Genomic DNA, 8,507 nt, shown 5'->3' with positions numbered 1-8,507 from the left:
GTACACAAAAGGTTGTAATTTGAACAGCTGGCGTAAATCAAGCCTAGCCTCAAACCTAGCCTCAATGGTCATGCTGACTACTCTGCTTCATTTGTGTGTTGGGCTAACAAATGGCTCCAGAAGCTTTGCCGTATATAGCCAGTATTTATTGCCTGCAAAAAAAAATCATGGGATAAACTGATCATCATACTCTAACCTACGGTAAAATAGCAGAGCAAACCTAGCCCAGCCTGTCAGGGTAAAGCTAGCATGTGTTTAGGTAATCTGCAACATTCTGGAACAGAATTATTATTATTTATTTATTTTATTTATTTATATATTTAGAGTTGTTATATTTATATATTTAGAGTTGTGGTTCTTGTTGTGACTGAAGACAAATTACATAAATGACAAAAACTGAAGACCCTTTGCTTGTAAGGGTGCACACATGGAAGCTTTTCTATGACACTACGTTAGGATTTGCTCTCAAAGACATGGTCTGGGGGAAGAGAAGCTGTGTGTGGCACCCAGCTCAAATGATCAGGAGGTGGTGTTAGCTCTCACCTTGCTCTCTGGTTTGTCCCAGACCCTCTCTGGCAGGGTTTTCTACCTGCATAGTCCAAGGGAATCCCCATTCAGGGTTTGGATGGCACTTGTCACCTGCTTCCTGCCGTGCTTGGTCCCAAAGGACCCTGCTTCCCTCTCAATATTGCTATCTAGTTGTGATCATCCGCTCCAGCTATGGCCTCAGCAGCACAGCCTCGCAAAGCCCCCACCAGCTTGGGCTCTGCTCTTCAAGGTGGTGGAGCATGGACAGCAGCCTGTAAAGCTAATGGCTCCATCTTTGCCAAGGAGACCCAGTGTTTGGCATACAGTGCAGTCACTGAATACAGTGCTCCTGGGAGGAATTCAGGTTTTAAAAGTGTCTTTTTTTTTTTTTTTTTTTTTTTTTTTTTTTGTCTTTTAGGAGTTTCTTTTGACTAGTAGTTTCTCACCTTGGATTTTTTTTTTTTTTTTGTTGGTCAAACGTGCAGCCCACAGGCAATAGGGTGCCATAAAACTCACATCCACTGTCACATTCTCCCCTCTGCTAAAGGATTTCTTGTCAGAGGCAAACTTAGTCCCTATTCACTGGAAATCAAATTTATGGAAGGAAGTCTGTCTCGGCCTGGGCAGAAAGCCACTCCCTTCCTTCCTTATCTCTAGTGAGTGGCTCCAATAAACAATTGCTGAAGGACCATACAGTTCACCTCTTTAAACAACTCCATTTTGAAACTTTATCCCAATAGTTCAGTCCCAATACTTGAAAGAATTCATGTTCCTGAAAAGAAAAATAAAAAATAACTCAATAACTCAATACAGTTTGGACCTCCACAAAGGTGAGTATTTTTTCTTTTGCTCCCTCTCGTGCTCCCTCAGCAGAGCCCATTTCAGCTCAGCTTCTGGCACCATTTTGTTCTACCATTGTGTTCCTCCATCAGTTCTGTGCCTGCTGCCTGGCTCACTGTACCTTTCTGTTCGGCTACTTGATAAAGCCATGGTGTTAATTGCTGGGCAAAATCACACTTCTTGCCATGATGGATCATTTCTAGAAGAGCCACTTTCAATCAGTTCCAAATAGTCTTCAGCAGACAGGGCTGCTGAGTGCTCAGCTCTTCTGACAGTATGACCATTTATCTCCCTGCCTGTCTGTGGCTCTAGGAAAATAGCTGGAGGCAGCAGTTAAAATCATGCTGTATTTTTTATTTGCAGCTTCAGGTACTTAAAAGCATTTTTGCATCCAGCAGTGGTGAAAAGAGTAGAATGACATGAGAAAATGTAGGTACCTCTTTAGAGTTTCCCCAGAAATCTGAACAGACATCCTCTCATTCTCTTTACAGCCTGTGTTTCACGTCATCTGTCTGTTGAAGGGTGACTGGAGGGAAAAACCTTTAATCACTGCCCGTGCTGGCTAGTTTTCAATCAGCAATCCTCCGTCACTCCAATCAGTAACTAGGAGGGAGTGCTGCTATGGCCACCGCTATTGAACTGCTTGCTCCATTAGCTCAGTGGGAAGCACAGTTTCTTTGGCGTCCATCCTTCATTTCACCTTTCCTTGCTTTCCTTCTCACCTTTAACCCTCTCTTGGAGAGCAAGATACTTTATGGTCATTGTCAAGATACTCTGAAACCCATCAAAAAAGCCGAGTGCTGGTGCCTGATGAGACGCAGCAATCAGCCTTCAGTGATCAGACCCTTCTGTCCGCTTAAGCAGGAAACTTTTCACGATTCAAGTCTGTTTACTGCCTGAGCTAGCTAAAGGCCATGAAATGCTAATGTTAATGCTACAGGCACATTACTGCCTCTTCAATTTATTTCAGCTAACTTCTGTTGATGGCATTTGGGTAAGCTAAACTGCCAGTTGAACTGGATTTGTTGTGCAGTTCGACGTAAAAACCATACTGGAAATAGAGCTGCATTCAGAGGCATCTAATTAGGAAAACATCATGATAGTCAATGCAAATGTTTTCCAAGGCACTGCATCTGTGCACCATGCATCAATTGCACATTGAGATTGCAATATCCATTTTCCAAGTCATAAAAGCCATATAATGAGACAAAAGCTGCTCTTTCAGCCTGCCTGTGTGAAAGAAAGAATAAACCTCAGGTGCTGGTGCTTAAGCCCCTGTGAGTAAATTTTCTCAGTGAAATAAAATACAAAATAAGAAGGAAAATTTGTGGGGCAGGATATAATAGATATCTGTGCAATGCTTATTTGTTGAGTCATGGTTCAGACAAGCTCACCCCTATAGCATTAGGTGGCATACACACTCTGTTAGATATGCAACTTGTCAGCCCAAACAGCTCATTTTTGCAGCCCCCAACATAGAACTACTCTAAGCATTATGACCTGTGTCTCTATGTCTTTTCTTGAAATGTGTGTTAACATATTAAAGTACAAATATACATGTGTATATATACACATATATGAATATATACATAAACACACCTATGTGTGTACACATACCCCCCAAAAGTTCTTCTTCCTGAACTGTATACAGAAATCAAAGGCTTGGGTCTCAGTTTCTACAGAGAGCAAAAACAAGGCTGAAAATTAATCAGATTCTCCCTTCCTTCCTTCCTTCCTTCCTTCCTTCCTTCCTTCCTTCCTTCCTTCCTTCCTTCCTTCCTTCCTTCCTTCCTTCCTTCCTTCCTTCCTTCCTTCCTTCCTTCCTTCCTTCCTTCCTTCCTTCCTTCCTTCCTTCCTTCCTTCCTTCCTTCCATGTGATATGTGATCAGCTTTCCTGCGGTCTGACCTTCTACACTTGGTGCAAATTATGTGTGAATTAGGATTTTTTTTAGGCGTGGGCATGTTAGCAGTATGAGGGAGAGTCTCTCCTGTATAAAAATTTACTTAGTGCATAATATACTTCTTAATTGTCTTTCTGCAATGCATTACTGAAGGGAATAAGTTTTCTACAAAAGATGAAAATAGCTGTTAGGAACATCATTAACCATTGGAAAACAAAACAAACAAACAAAAAAACTCAAAAACACTTAGACGAGTTTTTCTGACGTAAGCTAAAACTGATAGGTACTGACATACAACAAAAATGAACTAGTCTGTCTTGCAGTGTATTAAAGTACTGGGTTTTGGATAAAATAGCCAAAAAAATCAGTAACTGCTAAAATAGAAGTGTTAATATTCTTACAGATAGAACATTGTCTCTTGAAGAGGTTTTCTGGAGTTTTTCATAAAAGCATTAAAGATATTTTGAAAGAATCAGAAGTGCTGTGTTTTTGCTGCACTTCCAAAGTGGTATAAAAAGCCTTAAGATCTGTGCAAACTCAATCTCTTTAAAAAAAAAAAAAAAAAAAAAAAAAAAAAAAAAAAAGCTTGTTTCCAGTGACTAAACCTGACTAAAAATAACTAGTCCATCAAGCTGAAAAGAACAAGCAATTTTATGCAAGTTCATTTGGGGATTTGATTCTTCTTTTGAAAATGATAAAGAACAGCAATCCTGAAAATCCAGGCAGAAAATTAGTTTGATCTCATGGTTCTGTTTCATTGCTTTCCTTCAAGGCATAAGGGACTGCCCCTTTTCTTAAAGTATGTGTATCATTTCTGGCCTCTCACATCTGTAAAAAAAAAACAACAACCAAAACCTACTTTTTCAGGAAGAACTTATTCAACAAGTCAGTGTCGTTCTATTGTAGAACAAAGGGGTCTTTAATAAGTCTCTCAGTCTTATGTGAATATTCATGATAATGTGCATTTTTTCATTTAGGAAATAATTGTGTGGTAATCAACCACTTTGATTAGCTGCAAAATGCAGTTCTTTTAGAAAAATGATTTACACTGATTCTGGACCAAGTTGAGGAAATTGTTATGTCCGTTAGGGCAATTAAAAACACCATATGTTTTCATCTATCTGTCTTGGCATTACTATGTAAAGCATACAATTTATAGCTGCAGTGCTTTCCAAGGATCATCCTGTTTATAAATACTAAAAAATCTGACTGGTCATCCTTCTCTAGAAATGAACATAAAAGCAAAGTAGTCACTGCAGATCCCAATACTTAATGTTATACAAAATACTATTAAGACATGAGGAAAAATGAGGAAGAAAAAGAAAAATGAAGAATTTAAGCAGGTACTTGGTCTTCTCACACAGCTGATCTGAGCTGTCATGCTTCATGAAAAACCTTTTTCATGATTAGACGTATTGAAGACACAACCCATATTAAACAAGGATTCAGCAAGTCACAGATGGTTGGTTACAGAGGTGTGCACGTGGATGTGCCAACCAAACACCCTCCTTTACTCTCTCCTGAAATGCTTCTAAAACAAACTAACCAGTAATGCAATGTTTCTGAGTTCTGGAGCTACAGAGGTCAACCCAATGTCACCACTGAATGGGACAGTTTGACACAGTTTTTGGACTGTCCCACTGGAAATACAAAAAATGTTTATGGTAAGAATTTTAGAGGTATCTATTATTTGCTATCATATAAGTTAAAGAACACAAGAAGAGAGGGAAACAAACAAGGAAACCTAAAATGTTTCTATATTGTTATTCATTTATTAAAGTACTTAGGAGTGTGTAACTAACTGTGGTAGTAACCCATACATTGATATCTGAGACACATTCCAAAAAATACTGGCCACACTGAATTAACGAGTGCTTTGCCATGGAGACAGAGCTTCGCAGGCTGGTCTTTATGCGCATCCGCATTTTGCCTGATGATCTGGGACTCGTGGTTACAAAAAAACAGAGGTTAAAAGCCCTGCTGACAAAACTAATAGGGCTGTGAGAAATTGAACTGAGCAGCATTGCACAGAGGAACAATTGGAGAAAATTAAAATCCTGCTAGAAGAACTGGGAGAATGGACGCAAGGTTTGCAGGAAGGGTGTGTTGTCATTTGCTGTCTTTCTTTGATACCTTCTCATACTTTCATCTACTGCCTTTTTAGCTTGCTTATTCTAAAAAGCAACAATAAAACCCCTGCATCACTGAATCTATTTATTCTGAAACCTCTGAATAGTGGCCAGTCTATGTGTGTGATGTTTTCCAGCTGCTGTCTCCGAGCCCCAGGGCAGTCCACAACAGCTTCTTCCAAGGCAGACGGTGCAGCATTGACCCATTGAGGCATTATCCCAGCTCAGGAGAGGGGCAAAGGAGAAGGTGAACCACCTCTCCTGGCTCCCGAGTCCAGAGATGATCTACAATGGCTGCCTATATGCACAACCCTATATTGTCATGTGTGTCTATTTTAACATATGTAGAGAACACATACATGATTCCAGATGCAAGCCCCTATGCACCACAGACATTGGTGTATCACAGAGCTGTCAGAGCACTTTTTTTCTTTATTAAACTGCTTAAAATGAAACTAAACCAGTTTATTTGTTTTTCACCAGGAGCTCTCATTTAACTATTTTCCTTCTCCAGGGGTCATTTTTCTTTGTATTAGGTTTCCTCTAACAAATATTTGTGCTTACAAACTCCCATTTTTTTGTCCTCTAAATGTCTGGTAGGACATTTAGGGAAGTCAATAAGATTTGGGAAAGCACTTTGACCTGTCTACTTTAGCCAGATTGCAGTGATGTTAAATGAGCTCCTTTTAATAATTCATTCCTGCAGAATCTGGTTTAGATAACTCTTTTAGCTAGTTCTTACAGAAGAAAAAAGGCTTTTGGCTTCTGGGCTTCATCTTGCAGAGCTGATAAATTGCTTCCAGGCTGCTGTCCAGATGCTCCTCCAAACTGGACTGCCAGGAAAAATGCCCCACATCTTCTTTCTGACATCCAAAGTACAATATCTCTGTGCCTTGTGTCAGCAGCCCTGATACAGGCAGTGATAAATCAAAAAGATAATTGCCTATGCATCTTCGCATTGTAAAGACAAGGAAGGCTTTTCATCTGCTGATTGATAGGTTTAACGAAGCCTTCTCTGCTCAGTCACCACAGGTACCAGCACATCTCAGGGCACAGTGTGGTGACTGAACAAAGGAGCTGTGTTATGCTTTGTGGTGTTTGGGATCACACCAGGACAAACAGATTTTGCAAGGAGTGAATGGAAAATATTTAGTTTTGCTGATTTCAGCAAGTAAAACACGAAAAATCAACCCAAACACAAGCCAGAAAATAACAGTGCTTTTCCACAGACACACAATGAGTGCTGTTCAATGGGCACAATGCCAAGAAGAGGGTGAGCGGTTTAATTGGCAATATAAATCAATATAATGTCATCTGTTGGAAAAGGAGTGGTCTTTATTTTATCCAGCTGGGGGTATGGAGGTAACATGGGTTCATGTTGTGTGGCAGCTTTCTTGGGTACCAGGGAAGGAAGGCAGGGATGTCTCTCTGCAGGAGCAGTTTGGTGAAAGGGCTGGCTAGCAGAAGTCATTGCTTCTCTGCAGGTTAAATCCAGGATGGGAAATGTGTAATGGCAATTAAAAAAAAAATAATCATAAAGCATGGAGTCTTTATGGAGTCAATTTGGATTAGTCTCATTATTCTCTTATGATATACATTCAAATGGTTTTAAAAGCTTTATGTAACATCCTTATTTTTATAGTCATACTGCTCTTCTGTTTGTCAGATAGGAGCTGTTTTCTTGCTGTCTGAAGGATGCTGTTTGGGTTGACTGGGGTCAAATTCAGCATTTGGAAGCACTTATGACCAGCCACATGCCAGAACACTAGCCAGAGCTCAGAGGTAGCCAAGAAGAGAAAACACAGGACTTCTGTAAACTCTTATTTGGATTACACTTTGGCTTCAATTTGTAAGCTGCACCAGCAGAAAAAGAGAAATGGAAATGTCAGAAAAGGTTGTGACCTTTAATATGTATGTGCTTTTATAAAAGGAAAAAAAAAAAGAAAAAAAAAAAACATGGGAAAAAAAGAAAAAAGCACTGAAAAAAAACTTACTACGTACCACCCTGCAGCAGTGTTCTTAGCCTTCAGTGAAATTATTTCACTATCACAGCCTGACTGCCCTGCAGTGGTACCTGACCTTGGGAGCCAGGACATGCACAGCAACCATCAGTCAGTGCTCCCAGTGGTTGTCCCCAGAGGTACCAAGGGGTGCCACCAGCAGCAGGTTTGCACCACTGCCCTCACCACCATCTCTGGAGCATGGTACGCAGGATCCATAAGGACAGTTTTGTCTTTGCAAATCGAAAGTGTTTTGTGTCTAAAAGAAGTATCTGTGTTTGTCCTTTTGAATCTTCTTTTAAGGGGATTGCTAAACTGCTTAAAAGGATTAATGCTCTGCCCGAAGTGATCAGATGTGGCCAATACTCTTAGTTTATGGTAATCCTGGCGTGTTTCCTGTATGCATGGAAATGCTCTTCTGTGAACAGTGTTGGAATAAAGGTGTCTCGGAGTAAAAACTCACTGACCTTTTGGACATATTCTGCAAACATGTGACATTAACCACATATGAGATATAAAGCCTGTAGAAACCACGTGGTAAATACTGTAGTACAAAAAGTAAGATTAATAAGAGCATTTTCTAGAAATATAGGAAAGATTTGAATTGCTTACAAATCAGTCGATCTTTTCTCTATAGAAATATAATTATTTATTTATTTATTTATTTATTTTAAATATATATGTGCATGTATGTATATTTTGATTCAGTAGATATTTTCAAACACTCTGGAGTGTTCTGGATTGTAACTGACATCCTTCATTGTAAACCTGCAAAGGATTTCATTTTTTATTTTTTTGAAATTAAAATTGACACTTCTTCAGGCAGAGCGTATTTAGGTTTGGGCCCAAGTGTATCCTGCTGCTTGTAAGCATTGGATATAAAAGTTATCTGAAAGTCATTAGAATACCATAGATGCTCTTTTCAGACAAGGTCATTGGTTAGCAAAACATCAGTATGTTTCTGCACATCAGTAAGAACTACATTGCAAAGCCAACCATATGAAGCTGGGAAATGCCAGAATTAGATAACCCCACGGTACTGATGGCACTTACTCTTATGTGACTAAATACATTATGACACAGGTTTCAACTTCATGAGACTATATTCC

At 39.6% G+C, this 8,507-nt stretch overlaps 1 long non-coding RNA gene across 1 annotated transcript in view; it reads left to right on the top strand.

Moving 5' to 3' along the window:
- The first annotated feature begins 1,245 nt into the window (after positions 1-1,245).
- Positions 1,246-8,507, top strand: part of LOC311444982 — a 34,683-nt gene continuing 27,421 nt past the window's right edge. Inside the window, exon 1 of the long non-coding RNA XR_014698152.1 lies at positions 1,246-1,358. This is a non-coding gene — a long non-coding RNA (uncharacterized lncRNA). The remainder of the gene's footprint in view (positions 1,359-8,507) is intronic.

The sequence above is a fragment of the Aythya ferina genome, assembly GCF_964211825.1.
Source record: "Aythya ferina genome assembly, chromosome: 1".
Taxonomy (NCBI): Eukaryota; Metazoa; Chordata; class Aves; order Anseriformes; family Anatidae; genus Aythya; species Aythya ferina.
This window is presented reverse-complemented; position numbering and strand designations above follow the sequence as displayed.